This window comes from Chrysemys picta, chromosome 2 (genome assembly GCF_011386835.1).
Source record: "Chrysemys picta bellii isolate R12L10 chromosome 2, ASM1138683v2, whole genome shotgun sequence".
In the NCBI taxonomy this organism is placed as follows: domain Eukaryota; kingdom Metazoa; phylum Chordata; order Testudines; family Emydidae; genus Chrysemys; species Chrysemys picta.
The window spans coordinates 154,836,449-154,858,911 of record NC_088792.1 but is presented as its reverse complement, the minus strand read 5'-3'; the positions used below and the strand labels follow the sequence as shown (position 1 = coordinate 154,858,911).

The 22,463-nt window shown below is 41.2% G+C and overlaps 1 protein-coding gene across 6 annotated transcripts in view; it reads right to left on the bottom strand.

The window, feature by feature from the left end:
* The window catches only part of LRRTM4 (leucine rich repeat transmembrane neuronal 4), a 755,436-nt gene that overhangs the window by 634,807 nt on the left and 98,166 nt on the right, over positions 1–22,463 (bottom strand). For all 6 annotated transcript variants that reach the window (XM_008168672.4, XM_065584460.1, XM_065584462.1 and 3 more), the window contains one exon: positions 4,660–4,719. The gene's annotated coding sequence lies outside the window, so the exon portion shown is untranslated. The remainder of the gene's footprint in view (positions 1–4,659; positions 4,720–22,463) is intronic.

The window sequence follows — 22,463 nt, the reverse complement described above, 5'->3', positions numbered from 1 at the left end:
GTGTCCACAACATGCAAGGTTGTATGTATAACACCAATGAGAGCTTCTACTGTATAGAAGTAGCATGACCTAACGGATAGATCACTTGGCTGGGACATGAGAGTTCAAGCTTCTATTTCCAGTCTGCCACTGGCCTGCTGTGTGACTTTGGGCAAGTCACGCCATCTCTCTGTGCCTCGGTTTCCCCATCTGTAAAATGGGGATGATGATGATGCCCCTTTGTAAAGCACTTTGAGATCAACTGATGAAGAGGGCCATAGGAGAGCTGTGTATTATTATTTAACTGTATTGTTGTCATCCAAGTATTACAAATCACAGAAACTGGAGCTTGCTGTAAGTTGCAGCCTGCCACTGTCTGCTCTGCCCCCTGGAGTTATGGCACTGCAGCTGTGCCGCTGTAGCACCCTAGCATAAATGCTTCCTACACTGGCAGAAGAGATTTCTCCATTGATGTAGCTAATCCACCTCTCCAAGTGGCAGTAACTAGGCAAGGGAAGAATTCTTGACCTAGCTGCGTCAAAAGAGGAGGTTAGGTCGACCTATCCATGTTACACAGGGTGTGAAATTTTTCACAGCCCTGAGCAACCTAGCTAAGTCAATCTAATTTTTTAGGCCTCAGAGACTCAGGCCTTGTCTAGATTTGCGAATAGCTCCCCAGTGAGTAGCTAAGGTCACTGACCCCCAAATGCAGACAACTGAGATATTTTGCTCCTATGGAGCTAACTGAGTTTTACCATGATCCAAACCGAGGTAAATCCCGTTAGCTCAATCTCTGCACACCCCATTTGAGCCTTGTCTTCACTTCAATGCAGTTACTCTGATTGGTGACCATCAACTGTTGAATATGGGTGATTCCCGAGTATAAACAAGAACTAACAGGATTAGACAGTAGGTGAAGGGATACAACATAAACAGGGCGCATGCAGGGGCATTGGAATAACCTTTATAGTGGGGGTGCTGAAAGCCATTGAACAAAACTGTAAACCCTGTATATGAAGGAACCTACTTCAAGCCAGAGGCTGCTGCCGCACCCCCAGCACCTCTGACATGGTGATAGGGCATGTGTTCATAGCACAGTCTATTTATTACCTAGTGCTAGTGGTTGTTCCTGCTGGGTTTTTTTTCATTTTTTAGTCTGCCTACCAATTATATCATTTTTTTTAAAACTTATGTTTATTTCTTTATTTATTATCTCTCCATATTTCTTTTCTAGTAAAGTATCTACTACCCAGTAACTATTTACAGCACGGCACTCCTGATGTGTATGGGGACCAATAATTATTGCTCCTCACAAAAGCAGAATCTTCTTTTAACATCTCACAGATCTTCAAAATCACTTTAGGACCTCTCAGTTGACAAAGAGATGGGCTCTAGCTATAAAGTTCTGGTCCGATTCTGAACCCAAACTTTAGGTTCATTAATTCAGGTTTATTGAGAACAGGATTCCTGGTTACCTACATTACGAAACCAATAAGGAAAGACCCAAGGATCTGATCTGGAGCCAAAAATAAGACTTCTGCAAACCTTGGGCTTTGGTTTACACTATGTCACCTAATGAAAAGATAAATACAATTAAAAGCGGGAAAGTATTTTCCTCCAGGAAAGATGTTCAGAATGAGAAAGCAAAATAGGTTAACATGAGCAGAAAAATAACTCCCCTGCTTGAATCTCAACCCAGACCAATCGCCCGTGTATAGAACCTTAATATCCCACAAGTATTAAAGCCATCACTATGTAGTCTTTCCCCCGAGCATCGCTCCAGATGGAGGGGAAAAGCTGAACTGAGTGGAAACTCCTGTTCACTGGGACCAGGTAGCTTCCATGCCTTCACATATATTCTTTATTATTTGTATTGCAGAAGGTGGTGCTCAGTGCTGTGTACACACACACACACACACACACCACAAAAAGCAGGCAAATAAGCAATAGATTTGTAGCCTGGATCAGAAATTTACATGCCCTCATCTCGACTAATAAATTATACACCAACCCTCTGATCCTGCAATTAGATCCACTAGCAGAGACCCCAATGAAGTTTATGGACCTCTTCAGAGGCCCAGGGACCTATGCACATAGATCCAATTGCAGAATGACAGCCATATTAAGGCTTTATAGAACCTCCAGCACTGTAGGAATCATGTGGATCTGATTCTTTACCAATTTCTTGCATGTTGTGCAGGATGCATGTGGCTCTAAAGGTTACTGCTAATTATTCTTGTCACAGAACATTGTGTACTGTGCGAAGATCTAAGTTTAATGCTAAAGTAACAGCGTTCTTGTCTTATTGGTTCGAAGTATGAATTACCATTAGGAAAGAGACTGCTGGAGGATAAAAGTTTTGCGAGAACTGTCAACTGTCATTGGAATTTTCACTCTGGGCCATAAAGCAAAGAGAAACTCCAAGGAGAAGCAATTGCCGAGGGACTGAACATTGCAAATCAGAATCACATGTTTTGTCTCCCCCCACCTTGCCCTTCATGAATGGAAAGATTTAATTATTAAAAACAAAAAAGACCTGAAGGAGCTTGTGTCAATTAAAGTGACTGATTGATAGAAATGTATGATTGTTCTGAAATATTTAATACAGAGAATGGTGAATATTTCATGCAAGAAATATTTGTGCTCACACTGGAGCCTCGTCTTAACATACAGAAATGTATATGCATGTCCAACCAGATTTTTCGAACTCCTGTAGAGAAGCCTCAATAAGGGCTTGATCACTGAAGCCAGTGAAGTTGGAGTTTCCCTGTTGACATGAGCAGGAATGAGATCAAGCCTCATATGGCTAGATTTTCAAGAGAGATCTCAACATGGAGAGTGCTGAAAATCTGGCTATAAGTGTAACAGTGGGACTTAAGTGCTTATTGCTTTTGGAAATCTGGGCCTCATTTAGGTGAAAAATCTGTTCCCAATTGCAGATGCTGGATGCTTGAAAATCTGGTCAATAAAAGGCTTGAGATAGGGGTTAAACCACACCATTTGGATCTGGATTCAAACTTCCTAGAAGTTTGCAATGTTTGGTTCAAAGCAAACCTCTAATCATGACTGAAATGCAGGGTTGTTGTTTTTTGTGTGTGTTACTTTATCTCCCCTATCTTTTACTAAGGGAAAAAAGCACCAAGAATTTACAGCAGAGAGATTGATATAACCAATAGCAGCTGCTTTTGCATTTTGAAAGCACCTTTCATCTAAGAACTTTCTACTAACATTAAATAAGCCTCACATCATCTCTGGATCAGGGTTCAAGTCAGTTCTCAATTCTGCCACTGATTCATTGCGAATCCTTGGGCAAGACAACCTCTCTGTGCCTCAAATTTCTAATCCTATGTGGGCCCAATCTAATTCCCACTGAAGTCAATAGAAAAACATCAGTGGGAGTTGCTTCAGAAGCTAAAGTAGGTATAACACCATGTCCAGCACCTAACTCACAGGAGTGTTGTAAGGCTTAATTAACATTTCTGATACTACGTGAAATCCTCACATACAAGTTTTCCAGAGAAGTACAAATGAGCAAAAATCTGGGACTGCTGAATAGGAAACATCTGAAATGCATGGCTCAATTTGTGAGATAAATATGTTAATTATTTTGCATGCTACATATTTTCAGAGAACCACTCCCAACTTGCTGACCCAGCAAGTAATTAGGCTTCCCCAACTATAATATCTCAGTACAACCGAACTTCTAAGAACCAATATGAAGATTATCATTTTGAATCTCTGAAACACACACAGTTTCAAGAGCAATTCCATGCCAATGTTAGATCAAATGTAGTAGTTCACTTACAATACTAATAATCAAGCTTGAACTCAATTTATGTAATTTATGAACTGGATTTATATAAAGGTTCTTTCAATGCTGCTCTCTTCTTTAGGTACCTTTGGAGAAAAGTTTCCTGAAAGCTCCCTATTTTCCACTTAAGAAGTGGCTTTTTTGGCCGATACTTTTGTATCAAAAGCTGTCCCGCTTATTTAACCCTCAACATTAATAAAATGCATGTATTTTAGACAGCCACACAAACACAAAAAACACTCAGCTCTTGTGGTTTTGCTTATCAACCTATATTCTTTCTTTTAGCACAACCAGACGCATTGATACACTGGGAAGTACTACGCCAGCTCAAATTTAATCACTAATCTTGAAAATGGCAAAATAAATCTTTGTTAAGGTGAAACACGGAGATAAAAAAAAGGAAAAGGTGGCACTGACGGTTTGGTATTCTTATCAACACAAACTATCCAGATTCAAAGCCAAATCCTTCCTGCATCTGTGTAAATCTAGAGTAACCCCAATGAACTGCTCTCAATTTGAGTTACTCCAGGTTTATAGTGATGTAATCTGGCCCTGAGGCACCACTCAGCCTTCCTCCAACGAAGGCCATGTTCACAAAAGCCCAGTGAAGCACAAACATATAGAAATCATCATGCACAAACAAACCACATATCTAGAAAGTCCCACAACTAATTTCTATCTAAAATATAATGAGTATTCATCATCAACCTAAAGCAAAGGATTTCTCCTCCCTGTTGCAAATCACACTTATTTTAGATAAGGAACATCAAGTTTCACTCGCTTCCAAGTATTTCAACTCTGGGAGTTTATAATGGAATAAGTGTCCCACAATTTCACACCCCCCCCCTTCTGTGTCAGAGCCGTCCTACCTGATCTAGGAATAGCATTTCCACTTCCTCTCTGGATTACAAGTTCTCTGCAAGGAGGAGCTGCAAAACAAAGTTTAAAGTCAGTGACATTTTGCCAACCCTTGCAGATTTTCCATTCCCAGCTGCAATAAGGTCGCAGAGCTCCAACACAAAGTGGAGCATCCCATGGTTCTGCGCTAAGTTATGTATGGTAGTCTGGCTCTCCCAGTTCCTTGCTATCATCTTTTCCTAGCACAGTTCCTCTATTTACCTGTCACCTGCTTTTTCACATAACCTTATATTACAGCTGATAGATTTGCCTTTCTCCAAATATCCCGTAGTCAGGTTTCTGATTACGGGATCTGATGCTTCCAGGCATGAATTACAACATTTCTTTAGCTGCTGATTAAGACCATGGTACTAGGACATAGAATTGCTTCCCCAAAATGGTTGGTGCTATCCTGTCTCACGTCCCCTTATCGATGTTAGGCTGAAATCAATTCCATTCAGATAGACCTCTGCAGTACTGCCAATTTGAAGCATTTGAAAATCATGAGATTTGCATACAAACAATAAAATATTCAATATATGGGATCTTATTTTTGTCTTCTGATTTTTAAGCCTTGAGGTGTGCACCTGGGACACATTTTCAAGCTGCTCCTGTCAACTATGAAGGCTAGAAACATGTTATTTAAACTTGAAAACTTGGTTTCTCATTCACATGACAACAGGAGCTCAGACATGAAGAACAAGAAAGAAAAACTATCATAAGACTTGTGATAAAATCATCAGAATTTGCAAAACTGCCTCAGCATCGGCATGGAACTCATTTTTAGGATCCAGACGTTAGCCTGTTTTACTGCTTGCTGTAGTATTGGAGCTAGTTGGATTCCCCCACCTCGCCACTCCCTCACCTCCACAGGAAAAGTTTGATTTTTAATCAGAACCGGGGGCGGGGTGGGGGGGGGGGGGGGGAAGAGAGAAGAACAGTTCTTACTAGAGAGGACAAGTTGGCTTACTGACTCCAGCAGTGTTACTTAAGCTGCTAAACACAAAACAACTACTCTGCATTTCTGAGGATCGGACATGTTGCCTAACACAACCTAATAAGTGGTGGCTGTGGTTGTTAGGTATCACAAATCCAGAGCATCCCCACCAACAAGGAAGTAAAGGTTGTTTTAAAGAGAGATCCTACCAAGGCCATTGCTAACACAATTCCAAAGTGTCCAAGCTGACAACATCAGAAGAATGTTGTGAATTACCATCAGTTGTTTGACCTATATTTAGGTCAAATCCAAAAGAATTTCTGGATAAGCAATAGATGGCAATGCAACAGATCAGTTTTATTAAGTTATTGATCTGCATTTGAGGGCTTTGGAGTATGGAAGCCATTATCTTGATGTGTCTCACCATTTCAATCTCCACTGGCTTTTCAAAGACTACAGATTACATGCAGGTTGACTCTGCTTCCATAATATGTGGCATAACTCCTCCCTGGTTTAGCTCCTTTGCCTTCAGTAGAGTTACAGCAGCAATGAACTGGACTCCAGCACCAGGGCTTATCTGCTGCCTCAGTTCACCTTCTATCTCACATCAAGCCAACCACCACCAACTGGTGTTTTCACCATACTGCCGCCCTTCTGCATGTGGTTTATTAGCAGAAACTAACACTCAAAGCCTGCCAGGCCTCTTTCCCTGGCTTGCTTAGTATTTTCATCATCCATATCTCTCTTGACTCAAAAGTCTTTCCAGCCCAGCTTCCCCTTTCTGCTAACTCTCCTTCCAGGATTACAGTCCTTTGCGGTACTCCCAGATAGGATTTCTCACCTAGCATGCTCCTGTTTCCTGCAAGGCCCTCCTCTCCCAGATCTTTCATCCAGTAGTTCTGGAGAATATCACCTGCCCTCTTTCTAGTAGTCTCACTCCCTGAACTCCACCCTTTCTCACTAGCTCTTGTAAACTACACTACCTTGTTTAAGAACTACAAATAAACTTTCTCTGTGCCTTTTTACCTCCCAGAAGGCCAGGTTCTGAGTCACATGGTCCCATCATGGGACCCACCCCCGCACTATACATTCTTTTCACCTGGGAAGGCAAGCTACAACTGCAATAAACCTCTTAAAGGACCAGGTCACGTTGGGAGACCCTTCTTCCCCGCCCCTTTTGCTGCTCTATTCTACAATACAAAATGCTGATAAAAGAATGTTTTATTTTAGAGATAGGCAAGTAAAGCAACTTGTTCCTAAGGTGTCCACAGATACCACTTCATACACAGAACAGTCACCGTTTAGTCAGAGGAAGAAGCTCGAATAGCGGCTATATCGCCCAGCTGCTTATAATACCGGGCCACATTTTTCTCTCAGATCCACTCAATCTAGAGAAACTCCACTGCAGTAGTCTTTTGAAGGCCAATCACTACGAGGATGCAGGCACACACATGCACAAAATCCCAAGAGAGCTAGCGCACCTATAAACCTCCACTCCAAAATTCGGGTGTAATGGCAGATGTCTTGGCCGACGGACCAGGGAACCTACAGAGCTAAAAGCATGAGCTGCTACAGCTTGCATTAGAAAGCCAGACTTGGGAGTTGTAACAGCACACGTCCTCTGCAGACCAGAACAGCGTTGGACTTTTAAGACACACTCACTGTTGAGTTACTTTGGCTTCTATCATAGAAAAGGAGAGAAAGCCTTTGAGTTAACATAATCCTGTAACCCAACAATCCCTGGCAGCAGTAACAGTCGCCAGGGGCCACTGGCAGCTGCCTACATTAGCCCAACTGTCACAGACAAGTCTGGCAACCAGGCATTTGGGGAAAAAGGAATGTGAAGTTGAGCCTTCAGCTGCTTTTGCACCTCCCTTCTAAGTCACCTGACATACAGACTGGACTTTGGACCTTTGCTCTAACAGTTTTATCATGGGGCTATTATTTTTATTTCATTTTTAATGGACATGACAAAATCATTTGGACTTGTCCTGCAAGTTAGATACTGGCAGCTCCCAATTCCCGTGGTGAGATCAGACCCCCTCAAAATACTTGCAAATCAACTCTGATTTGGCAGCTTTAGATCCATACAAAACTCCTGAACCATGTGTTAAGGACAGTGGCAGGAAGCAACAGTGCTCTCAAGAATCTCTAGAGGACACTTTTCAAAGGCAGATTCTGCAAGGCTAGGAATCTAATTCTGTCATTGGCATGATTAGAACCATCTCTCTCACACGCACAGAGAGAACATTCTGAATATACTGTAGTCATCACTATAAGGCATAAGCATAACAATAGCATTTACATTAATTTACACCACTGGAGGCTAGAAAATGTCTTTTATTTATAAATAGACACCCTCAGGTGGGGAATTTAACTATGTTTTGGTAATATGATTAGGCAAGTGCACTTCTCTATGTCTGGAAAGAGAAATATTCTGAATGTCCTTCCACACTGGGTTCATTTGAAGGAGTAAAATGCAAGCTTGAATGCTCTGGACTGGAAATATGATTATTCTTATGGAGAACTGTATGTCATGTCATATAGGAGATGGCAGTTGGAAATGGAGATGTGCATCAGCATGAGTGCAGGCTGGCATAATTTAAGGGAGCTGGGAAGTGTGATCAAGAGAATAAGGCACTGGACGAAGAATCATTAGATTGGGTTTGATTTCCAGGACTAGCACTGATTATCTGTGTGACTTGGGGCAAATCCCTTAGCCACCCTGTGCCTCAATAGTTCCTCTATAAAATAATAGCATTTACCTGCCTGTGTGAAGTGCTTTCAGAACTATTGATTAAAGCTCCAGTTCAGCAAGGCATTGTTATGAGGTGGGTGAAACCTTGTTATGGGTTGAGTTAAAAGCTCTTTGAACTGGTGTGAATAAATGCCCTACTTAAGAAAGACAAGGAAACGCAGGGTATTGGTGGTTGGTGACTCTCTTTTGAGACACTCATTTGTCAGTCTGACATGGAATCCCAGGAGGTATGCTGCTTGCCAGGGACCCGTATCCGAGATAGTATGGAGGGATTGTCGAGGATCATCCGGCCCTCTGATTACTACCCCATGCTACTCATCCATGTGGGCATTAATGATACTGCAAGATATGACCCTGAGCAGATCAGAAGTGATTACAGGGCTCTGGGAATAAGGGTGAAGGATTTGGGGGTGCAGGTGGTATTCTCTTCGATCCTTCTGGTCAATGATAGGGGCCCCGGCAGAAACAGATACATCCTAGAGATAAATGCCTGATTGAAAAGATGGTGTCACCAGGAGGGCTTCACCTTCCTTGACCATGGGATGCTGTTCCAGGAAGAAGGACTGCTAAGCAGAGATCGGGTCCACCTAACAAGGAAGGGGAAGAGCATATTTGGATTCAGACTGGCTAACCTCGTGAGGAGGGCTTTAAACTAGGTTCAACAGGTATAGGTGACCAAAGCCCACAGGTAAGTTAAATGCATGGAGACCTGGGAGAAGGGTCGGAATCTTAGGAAACCATGGGCCTTATAGAAAGGATAAGGGAGAGACAAGAGAGAGCATAGGGTGGAAATCAAATCAGTATCTCAGATGTCTGTATACTAATGCGAGAAGTATGGGGAATAAGCAAGAAGAACTTGAAATGCTAGTTAATAAACACCACTATGACAGAGTTGGCATCACAGAGACTTGGTGGGATAATACGCCTGACTGGAATATTAGTATAGAAGGGTACAGCTTGCTCAGGAAGGACTGGCAGGGAAAAAGGGGAGGAGGTGTTGCCTTATATATTACAAATGTATACACTTGGACTGAGGTTGAGATGGAAATAGGAGACAGACTTGCTGAAAGTCTCTGGGTAAGGATAAAAGGGTTAAAAACAAGGGTGATGTGATGGTAGTGATCTACTATGGATCACCTAGCCAGGAAGATGGTGGATGAGGCTTTTTTTAAACAACTAACAAAATCATCCAAAGCACAGGACTTGGTGGTGATGAGGGACTTTAACTACTCAGACATTAGTTGGGAAAATAAAGTATGGCAAGAGACCACCCTGTCTTAACCAGGAGATCTTCAATATTCTGAAACTCAAAAGAGAGTACTACAAAAAGTGGAAACTAGTCAAATGAAAAGGATAAATATAAACAAATAACACAAGTATCTAGGGATGAAATTAGAAAGACCAAGGCACAAAATCAGATTGAACTAGCTAGAGACATAAAGGGTAACAAGAAAACATTCTACAAATACATTAGAAGCAAGAGAAGACCAAGGATAGATCTGTTACTCAATGAGGGGCAAAAAAATAACAGAAAATGTGGAAATGGCAGAAGTGCTAAATTACTTTTTTGTTTCAGTTTTCACTAGAAAGAGTAGTAATGATTGGACATCTAACATAGTGAATGCCAGTGAAAATGAGGTAGGATCAGAGACTAAAATAGGGAAAGAACAAGTTAAAAATTACTTAGACAAGTTAGATGTCTTCAAGTCACCAGGGCCTGATGAAATACATCAAAGAATATTCAAGGAGCTGACTGAGGAGATATCGGAGCCATTAGTGATTATCTGTGAAAAGTCATGGAAGACAGGCGAGATTCCAGAGGACTGAAAAAGGGGAAATATAGTGCTAATCTATAAAAAGGGAAATAAGGACAACCTGGGGAATTACAGAACAGTTAGCTTAACTTCAGTACCCAGAAAGATAATGGAGCAAATAATTAAGCAATCAATTTGCAAACATCTAGAAGATAAGAAGATAAATAACAGTCATCATGGATTTGTCAAGAACAAATTGTAACAAACCAACCTAATATCTTTCTTTGACGGGGTAAGAAGCCTTGTGGATGGGAGGAAGTGGTAGATGTGGTATATCATGCCTTTAGTAGACTTTTGATACTGTCTGTGACATGACCTTTTCATAAAGAAACTGGGAAATACAATCTAGATGGAGATACTATAAGGCAGGTGCATAACTAGTTGAAAAACCATTCCCAGAGAGTATTTTGTCCATTTATAGGTACCACATTTCAGGAAAGATGTGGACAAATTGGAGAAAGTCCAGAGAAGAGCAACAAAAATGATTAAAGGTCTAGAAAACATGACCTATGAGGGAAGATTGAAAAATTGGGTTTGTGTAGTCTGAAGAGAACAGAAGACAGAGGGGACATGCTTTCAGGTTCCCTCTCCACTCTGAACTCTGGTGTACAGATGTGGCGTCTCTCATGAAAGACCCCCAAACTTATATTCCACAAGCTTAGGTTAAAACTTCCCCAAGGCACAAATTCCTTTCCTTGTACTTAGATGGTATTGCTGCCACTACCACGTGATTTAAACAAACATTCAGGGAGGGGCCACTTGGAGCCCTATCCCCCCAAAAATATCCCCCAAACATCTTCACTCCTTTTCCTGGGGGGGCTTGAGATTAATATACCAACCATTAGGTTAACAAAGTGAGCACTGACCAAATCCCTGGTTTTTAGGCCACTGAAAATTAATCAGGTTCTTAAAAGAAGAATGTTTTTTAAAAAAAAGTAAAAGAATCACACCTGCAAAATCAGGATAGAAAATAACTTTACAGGGTAAATAAAAAGAATTAAACCCCAGAGGATTCCCCGCTGATTCTGCTTCCCAGTTACAAAATAGGAATAAAATTACCTCTTAGCACAGGGAAAATTCACAAGCTAAAACAAAAGATAATTAACGTATTTCCTTGCTATTACTTACAATTTTTGTAATCTTAGATGTTTGTTTCAGGTAGGGTTTTAGGAGATGTTTTTTTCCTGCCCTGATCCCTCTCTGTCCGAGAGAGAACACAAAGAGAGCCCAACAAAAACCTCCTCCCACAGATTTGAAAGGATCTTCTTCCCTTATTGGTCCTTTTGGTCAGGTGCTAACCAGGTTATTTGAGCTTCTTAACCCCTTACAGGTAAAAGAGGGATTTTATGCTACCCTTAGTTGAATGTTTATGACACATGCTAACAATTTTCAAGTACATAAAAGATTGTTACATTGAGGAGGGAGAAAAATTGTTCTCCTTAACCTCTGAGGATAGGATGAGAAGCAATGGGCTTAAATTGCAGGAAGGGCAGTTTAGGTTGGACATTAGGAAAAACTTAGTCTCAGGGTGGTTAAGCACTGTAATAAATGGCCTAGGGAGACTGAGCAATCTCCATCATTGGAGATTTTTAAGACCAGGTTGGACTAACATCTGTCAAGGATATTCTAAATTATACTTATTCCTGACACGAGTGCAGGGGTCTGAAATAGATGAGCTCTCGAGCTCCCTTCCAGTCCTACGATTCTAAGGTAGGTGAGGTGATATCTTTTATGAGACCAAATTCCATTGGTGGAAGGGACAATGTTTCAAGCTTCACAGAGCTCTTCTTCAAGTCTGCTTTAAATCAGCTGAAGGAGAGACAGTTAATGGGCCACACCTAACACAAAGCCTAATAGAATCTGCCCATGTGGGAGGCGGGTTCAACCGGGCATTGTAACCAAGTTGGGTGGGGAGAGAAGCCACAGAAACTGAGAACAGACTGAGTAAGAGACAGAATTATGGAGCAGCTGCAAGTGTGTAGGTGACCCTGAACCTGGGGAGAAGTATATTGGGTCTTGGGTGCAGGCTGAAAAAACTGCTCTTGTTGCTGTGAGCAAAATAAGCTCTTTCCTGCTTTTTGATTCCCTCTGTGTTCAGACAAACGGGACTTTGTATATTCTTTGTAATCAAACAAAACTGCATCAAAAATACCTATCCCCAATTTCTGCTCCCAATGAAAACACCCACAGGGCCCCAAACTTGAAGTAGCTGCTACGGTTGAAAAGGGGCAACACTATATATTTAAGCGTCTCTCTGACAAGAAGCACACAAGGTGTCCCATTAACTTCAATGCAATTACTCACATGCTGAAAGTTATTCAAATCACCTTGCTGAATCTGGACCTAAAACCACTAAAGAAATTTCAACCTTAGAGGTTGAATCCATTACAATCCTAAGGGCAAGTCTATACTACAAAATTAAGTCGACCTAAGTTATGCCCACATACAGCCACTGCAGTAATTAAATCACTTTTGCATGTCTGAACTACGTTCCTTGTGTTGGTGGTACCTGTCCTCATGTGGAGCGCTTGCACCGATTTAACTGTCAGCGTGGGGCATTGTGGGATGGCCTCTGAAAGACAGTAACGGTTGACGGAAGCAACTCAGTGTCTACACTGACACTGCATTGACCTAACTACGTCGACCTAAGTGCTACGCCTCTTGCAGAGGTGGAGTTATTAATTCGGAGCAGTGAGTGAGTGACATCAGTTGGAGCTATATTTTAGTGCAACCGTTGCCTTACGTTGACCTAACTTTGTAGTGTAGTCCAGGCCTAAGTCTGACTACCACTACTATGTGCCAAGGACTTGGAAGTGTTGCAGCAGGGAAAGCAACCAAGAACAGAAATTTAAAGTGTGAAGTAGGGATGCTTTATCTTGCACTGACTTAGGCCCTATCTATATTAGGTGTTTTGCTTTGCTTTGTTTCTTTGCAGCTGTATCGATGTAGTGACCCTGCTGCAGATCTCCTTCATCTAGAAAAGTCCTTGCTGTACTAAGAAGTAATTGATACCATTGCATACCACACTGTCCTCCTTGAATTTGGCTTGGAAAGTCCTATTAGATCAAACAAGTGTGTCTCATTGCAAGCACAGGATACAGGGCGAAAGATACAGATCAGGCAGCAAATGGCATACTGTACTAGTTCCATATTTTTAAAAATTATTTTTAAGAGGGTTTAGTTCCGGGAAATAAGCTAAACTGAAAGACGAGAAAAGGAAGGGGACATTAAAAAGGAGGGGTGAGGAGGATATGGCAGGGGAGAAGAGCGTAATGGGGGCAGGAGTGAAATGAAGGCAGGGCGGGAGAGAAAGAGAAGGGGGCAGCCAGGGCTACAGCAGGGGCGCTGCCACGCAGCCCCTCCCTCTGCGCCGCCTAATGCCGGGAGGGCTCCGCTCCGGTCGGCGGGGAGGGAAGGAAGAGGACTGCCCTGCAGGGCGCTCTGGTTCTCTGTGCTGCCGCCCCCTACAGGGCAGCTGGAGCGGAACAACAACAACAACAAAAAAGCGGCCGTGCTGCCCTAGGATTGGGCAGAATGCCGCCTCCAACAATCTGCCGCCCCAAGCACCAGCTTGCTCAGCTGGTGCCTGGAGCCGGCTCTGAATGAAGGTGAGGTGAAGGGGCTGTGAGAGACGAGAAGGGTTGGAGCAAACAGCCAGTGAGCCCAGGGAAGAAAATGTCCAGTCACAACTGTATTTACATGGCAAGCTTTTTGGGGGGCAGGGATCGTCTCCATGGGTTTGCTCAGCGCATAGCAGAATGGGACCTGCTCTCAGCTGGGTCCTGTAATATAAGTCATATTCCCCTTCTTTATGTCTGTCTTTAAAAAAAAAAAAAAAAAAAAAAAGGTTTTATTCATGATGTCAGTGCTTAAAAACCAGAGGCTTGTTTTGGTTCTTTGTCTTTAAACAAATCGATGTAACAATCCCACTAACATCAATAAAATGAGCACCCCTAATCCCCAGCTGTTAATGACTTTAAACCGTCATTTGCATTATTTGGTGAAATAAACCTATTATGCATGCAGTGCCATGAGGATATCTTCAGCACTTGAATCTACTTGGAGGTGGGCAAGGAAAAATTCTACTGAGCACATGTGTCACTGCTGACCATCCCAGAGCTGAACTTTTCCGATTATATTTGGAAACTCGCAAGGAGTCAACTTTATGTATGGACTTCATTTCCCAGATAATGTTATTAATTTATTCATTAAAACATTATCGAGTTATTGAAAAGAAATCTCCATCCTGAGACTTCGAGAACAGCAGCTCCGCTTCCCCTCTGAATGCAACATCCACTTTAACAAGACTTTTAACTACCACTAATGTTGTTTAGTGAATTTATTATTATTATTATTTATTATTCAATTCAGGCAAGTGTAGGGGGATTTTTTTTATTTTAATTCTGTTTACACTTTTGAATGAGGTTTTAATCTCTCTTGGCATGTTTACTCAGGTTATTTGTTCTACAAAAAGAAAAGGCCTTAAGTGTAAATGAGGAAATCAAGGCTTCTTTCGACCTGGGTCCAAATCTCTTTCTAATTCCCTTTTTCAAATATTCCTTAGTCCTTGGAGGGCGGGAGCACGGGGGAAAGACACATGGGGGTTGTGTGAATACATATGAGTAGGTAGCTTCTAGATTAATTCAGACACAACTCAAATCCTTATGGTGATGCTGTGAATTCCGCAATTCTGAAGAACAATTGATTGTAAAATTAACTTTGGCCTGTTGAGACTCAGATAAATTTAAAAAAAACAAAACCATTTTTAAATAAAAGAGAACTTTATGAAGTGCCATGGCAAACCTAAAGCTGACATCAGCCATAGCAAATCAACAAGAATTCCCTGAACAGCAAGCAACATGCATTATATTTCATGACATTCCAGGAGTGCTTGATTGCACATTTATTTTCATTGTAGATTTAAAGAGCTCAGCATGTTGGATGCATTTTAGATGCTGAGCTCTTTTGAAAATCTGGCATAGGGTCACAATGGGATCTGCTGGGTCCTAAACACTTTTGCAAATCTACTGCTTAAGTGGAAACTGAGCTCTTTTGGATATTTGGCCATGGGGTGAAATTTACACCTGCGTAGAAGAAAAGTACAAGTCTGTGCAACCACTAAAATCCCAATTAAAAACAGGAAGTGAGGCTTAAAAGGGACTTCCAAGGTACATAAACTATGCATGGTACTTGGCATGGGATGAATTCCACCCCTATGGAGAGACATTGCAGACATTACCTGAAAATATCCAATGACCATAGGATGTTCTATTCGCTGCAGCATTTAGCAGAGGAATTATCCCACAAGAATTCCTATCCACCTCCCACAACTCTGGACTATCCTCACTTTCAACACCATGGAGGCTAAATTCCAAGGAAAGCCCCTGAAAAATCTGAATTGTTTGAAGAAAGAAGCAGAGAACAACATGCATAGCCAGTGCTTACATGAACTCGCAGATCTGAGGTACTGGGTTCTGTCACTGTTTGCCCACAGAAGCTGATGGTACCATGGAACCCAATCGGCAGGAATAATTGCTCTCACAATTGCTAGGCAGAAACCTCCAGAGCAAGGCAAGGAGGGACATATGGCAACACAACAGACCTGTCAATGCAGGATATAAGTATACAAGCTATTTAACTGTATCAAGGGATCATGATCCTGTGGCACAAAATCCTACATCTATGTTATTTATATGGTCCCCATTACCACTGTATTTGAGTCTCTTTATATCTTTAAATGTATTTATCCTCCCAACACTGTCTGAGGTAGGGAAATGCTATTATCCGCTTATTACCAAAGGGGAATTGAGTTGCCCAGGGTCTTATAGCAGAGAACTGGCATAGCAGAGAACTGAACCCTGGTCTCCTAAATCCCAGACCTATCCACTAAGCCTTCCTTCCCCTCCATGTCCAGGTAACAGCTACAGAACAGATGGGGAAGCCATTACTCTCATTAGACTGCACAATGGGGCTACTCATATGAGTATGTCCTGACTACTGTGATTAAGGGCTTCACAATGGGGCCACTTTTGATTAAGTATCCTCTTTTTTCCCTCCCACAGAATTATCTCAAGATAATTTAAAATAGGACTTTATAGCCATTATTGTCACAGAACAGCCATGTTATTTCAGTTTCTAATGAGAACAACACTTTATATTGAGGGTACCTTTACACATAGTATATAATGGGTTAATATATGATTAATCAATTGTTAGAGTCCAGTAGGTTGCTTATAACAGTTTATCACCCCTCAGGTAGTGTACTTATAACTAGAACTGGGGGGCGGGGGGTGTGTGGAAGATAGCAAATGGTTTCTTCACCATAAAATGCAGTGTGAGGTCAACTGAAATTAAACTCAGTGGACATTAGGAGCCTAATGACCTTTGTGAATCTGGGCCTATGTTTACTCTGTGCCATCCAGGTATTCCTCCTATTCACACAGTAGCAGATCCACTGACTTTGTGGCCTCTTTATACCAAAGGAGAACTATAAAAGGGGTCATAACTCAGACCTTTGATTTAGAAAAGGACGTAAAGCACTTGTCTAAATGCAAGCACAAGAATAGTCCCATTGCAATTAAAGGGACTACTTCCAATTTTAAAATTAGATACTTGATTAATATCTTGCCCATTCTGGGACCTCTGAAGAGTTTCTGGCCCTCAATATTTGCTATTTAGAATATATACCTTACTACTCTATATGTACAATAGTTAATAAGATGTTTCCTGTTTTAATTTTTGAAGCAATGAAAGTATTTGAAGAACATTAATAGAGTCAGACTTAATTTACTCTTTTTACCCATGGTTTGCAATCATTTTCGCCATCCTCATGCTAGTTAGCTATTATTTTGTAAATGAATGAGTTCATTAAAATTTGGTTTCAGATTTAATTGTTCCTTATTGGAAATGTCAGCTTTCACAGTTCATTAATAAGGGCACTGGTGTAAAGAAAGAGACGGATTGAGGAAGCAAGCTTCATTACAGAACTGTTGTGGGAACCATAAAGCTGTAGTTAAGATTATGTCCGTGGCTCTGTTACAAGCCCCTGTTGACCCTTCGTCCCTGGGATGAAATCACTGAGGCGATTCGCTGGAACCCAACAGATATGCTTATCTCCATGGCAGAGATGAGGGCATAATGGGAGCAGGTCTGGAGCAGGGAAGAAGAATGGCTGGTAGGTTTACTACAAAGGGAACCTACTGGTTTATCCATTCTGTGCTGGAGATGTGTAAAGGTCTCCTTTGTAGCTGCTGTGTTTGGGGTGTGATAGGATTCCAAGGAGGGGAGTGGATTCCAGGAGTTCAGAGGGGGAAGGATGTTTACTCCATGCTGCTTATCCCTTCTGCTATCACCACCTCATTCCTGAAGCAAGGATAGAGTAAACGTCCTTCCCCCTCTGAACTCCTGGAATTCACTCCCCTCCTTGGAATCCTATCACACCCCAAACACAGCAGCTACAAAGGAGACCTTTACACATTTCCAGCACAGGATGGATAAACCAGTAGGTTCCCTTTGTAGTAAACCTACCAGCCATTCTTCTTCCCTGCTCCAGACCTGCTCCCATCATGCCCTCATCTCTGCCATGGAGAGAAGCAGGAGGCTTAAAGTAAAGGGGATCAGAAAAATGGTTCTTCTTCTTGTGCCTGGTCTAGGTAAGCAGTGCTCCACCCCGCGCCCCCTTCCCGCCACCCCCCCAGCTGGTGTTGCAAGCTCCCCCTGCTGTTTCAATTTCCCGTAACCACTGGAAAGACCTTCTGGAAAAAAATGCCCTGTAACATGATGTTGCCCCGTGGCCTCTCTGGTGCTCGTCCCTCTTCCCCCTGCACTGTAGAGCCCCCACAATTCCATTCATTCCAGCTGCTTTAGCCCCGGGACAAGGACCAGACTAAATGAGGGAGAAAGTTGGTTCTTACATGAGTTCTGGTGAAATGCATCAGGCTCAAGAAGTTTAGATGAACATCCAAACCTTTGAGGTGCTCATCCAAACCTGACCTGTAAAATGGAGATAATAGTTCCCTGCCTCACTGGATCACTGCAAAAGCCCATTCCTTAATTTGAAATATTAACGTGAGAGCTGCATAAATCACTAGTTTTTCAGTTCACTGTCAGTACTGAGGGGAAAAAAAATTATTTGATCTGAACAAAGTGAAAATTCCAACAAAAATATTGGTGAATCTAAAAACCAGACAGATTTTGTCTTGGGTCAAACAAAACCTTATTTCATTTCCCATTACAGCTGTTCCACTTCATATAAAATCTTGCGTAGTCATTGGCCGAGAGAGAACGACTCTATTGCCTAATGGTTAAGCAAAGGGAAAAAGCTAACCCAAAAACAAAACATTTAGTTTCTGGGAGGAAGCAACCCCTGCATTCCAGTTCCTACTCCACATCAGGCAGAGGAAGGAATCAAAGCCAGGTCTCCCACCTCCCACATTAGTGCCTTAACCACTGGGATAAAGGTTATCAGGGAATCAGCACCACTGGCCATTTGGGGAATCCAACCCAAACTATCTGGTGAATTCATGTCAAAAGTGGGAATAGTTTCAGGTCAACTGAAAGTTCATTTTTTGTCAAAAACTATATGTATGAAAAAAATTGCCCAGCTCTCATTAACATACTATGGGGATGAGTGCCATAAAAGAATCCTTGCACATACACAAAGGAACATTTTGGCATGCATTTTTATGCATCTATTCACTAAGTGCCTCTGAAATAATAATAAATATTAAAAATGTATTTCAAAGAATGCAGCAAAATGGAATGTGACTGAAATAATCAATCATCTTTACAGTTTTGTCTTTAATGAAAGCTGTACAGTATTTTCTATGCTCTGCAGAGCCAAAATGTTTTTTTTTTAAAAAGGAGCGAAACACTTGGGACAATGATTGACGTGGACATCATAATGTCACAGCCATCCGCTAATTGGAATACATTAAAAGTTTAAGCTTGATCAAAATTTGTCACTGTCAGCCGCCAGTTAATATTAATAAAATAGATTACCATCAGAACTACTTCCCCCCCCCCAAATAATCATGAGATCTTTTTGACATAATCAAGACTAGTAGTTAAAACTGATCTATAAATCTAGCAGCAGAACACTGCAGTAATACGTTATTAAAATAATGTCTCTTGCTATTCATCCTGTATTTTGGATACTTTCTCTATAAAATGCTTGCTAACCTCATTTAGCTCAATTAGCATTTATGAAACACTTTCTATGAAATGACTTTGACTTTGTGTTATCAATCTGCCTTATGCTACTTGCACTTATTTAAATGAAGGGATCCCTACAGCTTTTCAGGGGGTGGGGAGGGGAAATGCAATTTCATTTCTTAAACAAGTAAATAGTACATAGAGAATTATAGGAAAAATTAGAATTATAAATAAGCTTTTCTATATTAATGTTTAGCCTCGCCTCCAAAAATACAATACCTGACAGAGAACAGAGTTGCTATGTGGGGAATTCATTGCACATCTAAAAAGGTAAAATTGGCTTTATTTGCCAGGTACACAAGAGTGAAAAGTTATGCAGTGTTGCTTGCAGGAGGTGGTACTAAAGTCAGCTCCAAATCCCATTGAACTCAGTGGAAAAGCTCACATTGACGTCAAGCGGCTTTGGATCAGACGCCAAAAATAAGGACTCTTAGGTCTCATCCCCAGCTCTGCCACAAACTTGTGCCCCAGTTCAGCATGGCATTTGAGCACATGATTAACTTGAAGCCATTGAAGTGAATGGGGTTTACAGTTTGGGGCTTTAAAATGGACTGCTGAACTAGACCACTGGGCCGTGAACTTGGCCTGGACACCCAGGGCCTGATTTTCAGTGGTGCCAAGCACTTACAGATCCCATTTTCTTCAACTGGAGTTGTAGGTCCACAACACTTCTGAAAAACAAGCCTATTAACATTTACGTGCCTCAGTTTACCCATATGTGATGTGGTAGAATAATACCACCTCATATGTGGGTATTGTGAGGCTTAAACTAATGTTTCTAAAGCACATTCAGATCCTCAGGGGAAAAAGGCTATATAAATGCAAAATATTGTTATAATAAATATGCAAAGGTACAAACCATAACATTTTTTCCTTCCCACGCAGCAAAGGAGAATGTAATATAAATACTTAGCAAGGTGAAATTACCCATCTTGGAGAGACTATAAATGGAAAATTCTAACATGGAATTTTCTTGGAAGAAAGCTGCTATGCAAGTGTAAATTATTATCATTAAAATAATAATTTCTTTGCCATGTTTAAGTTTTGCAGCTTGCACTGGAACAGAAAACTGCTCCCTGCTCAATAAAACCAAATTTATAATGTAGGTTTTTCCATGGCATTTGGACTCCATCTGAATCTGATAGCCCATGTGATCAGCACAACACAAAATATCTCATTAAGGAAAGAAAAAACCCATAGGGGAGTGAACCAAATAGTTGTTTTTCAATTGTTTTTCATGAATGATTTAGAGATTGGTGATGACTACACAGCTTTTAAACACTCACTGGCCAGATCAAATGAGGTCAGGTAGGAAGCTGAGCAGAAGACATCATCATCCGATGGCTTGTAAGTGTCCCATATGAAATAAGTTCACTGGTCTCTGGCAAGTTCTGAGTGGACATCCATCCCAGTGTTAACATCCATACAGCCACTACTCCAGCTGGCAAGTCTAGTCACCCCTGGTTAGCACTCTCATCAGATAGGCCAAGAATTGAAGTGAGCATAGAGGCTGAACTAACCTCTCACCCTGCAAGTGTTCCTCCCAATAGGAAGGTAGAGATGAGTTGGCCGGGACAGCGAAAAGCCAGCCTGGTGATTATAGGTCCTCCAGAAAGCAATTCAGACACATTTTCAAAAGATGCCTCTAGTTAAAGCTGGTCAAATATTTTGTGATGTTTTTTGATGGGAAGTGCTGATTCAAGTTTCACAGGAACATACTGATTTTTTTTCAAAATTTTCAACTGGAAATTATCTAAACATTTTATTTTAATAAAGGTCAAAATTGAAACATTTTGACTTTTGTATTACAAAACACAATTCTGATAAGGTAGAAATAAAACATTGCTGATTATTTTGTTTTACTCGGATATATACCCAGAGCCCTGGCTGGGTGGGGCTAATCTGTGCTGACAACTTCACTGCTACTTGAGCTAACTTTGTTCTAACTAGATCAAACCTAGCTTGGGTGTCTACATGTGCTGCAATCAGACCTCAGTGGCTGCTTGGGCATGTACCCAGGATCCTGGGCAAGCAGGGCTGCAATCCCTATTGCAGTGTAGACATAACCTTGGTGTCTGAGGTTCAACCCAACACCTTTTGCCAGCACTAAGTTCACTTAAAAAAAAAAAAGTTTATAAATGGTTTATAAAGGGCTAATGATTAGTACATGTTGAAAGCGTGTTACAGACATACGTATTATGTGTTAGTGATGAATATAAGTGCATTGATAAGAAGTGTTATGGGTACTTATAACATGCTTACAAGAAACCTATTGGCCTGCTGGACTCTGTAATAATATAGCAATGGGTTCAGTATAGGGGTAGCAGGGTGAAATTCTCTGGCCTGTGTTACACAAGATGTCAGACTAGATCATCCACAGAGGTCCCTTCTGGCCTTACAGTCTACAAATATATAATTAAGAATTTATTAAGGTATCTAGTAATTGTGTATTCATCCTTTATAAACTATTTAAAAAGGCAACTTCAGTATTAAAGCGAACCATATGGTTGGGGGAAAAAAACAGGTTATGAAGTTTTAAACAAATCCTTTGCTTTTCATGCTCATCACATTTTACAAGCTCAGCTGATTTACACTATGCTGTTTATTGAAAGAGACTCATTTTTCTCCCTGCCATTAGCTGATCTTTTTTGTGTACCTTATTTGCCATCAATCACATCCTAAGTGCTGCGTAATGCTCTCACGTATCATAGTTCAAGTGATGTAAGCCTTGTCTAAGCGGTGATCCGTTGTTTACTGCTTACAGAGGGTTATATCCCCCCTCACTAATGGTCTGTAACTGCTGCGGTTTAATTATCTTTGTATGTCAAAAACTATTAAAACGTTAATTAAAAATGGAACAAAACTTAAAAAAAAAAAAAAAAAAAAAAAAAGTCTTCCACACTACCAACATGTAATTATAAACCAAAAAGGTCCAACACAATGAAAGTGGCTACAGGCACTTCAAAGGCTGTCCAGGTGTCAGACACAAAGCTCCCACAAGACAAAAACTTAAATAAAAGATATGACATTCAACTTAATACTAATCCAAGCACC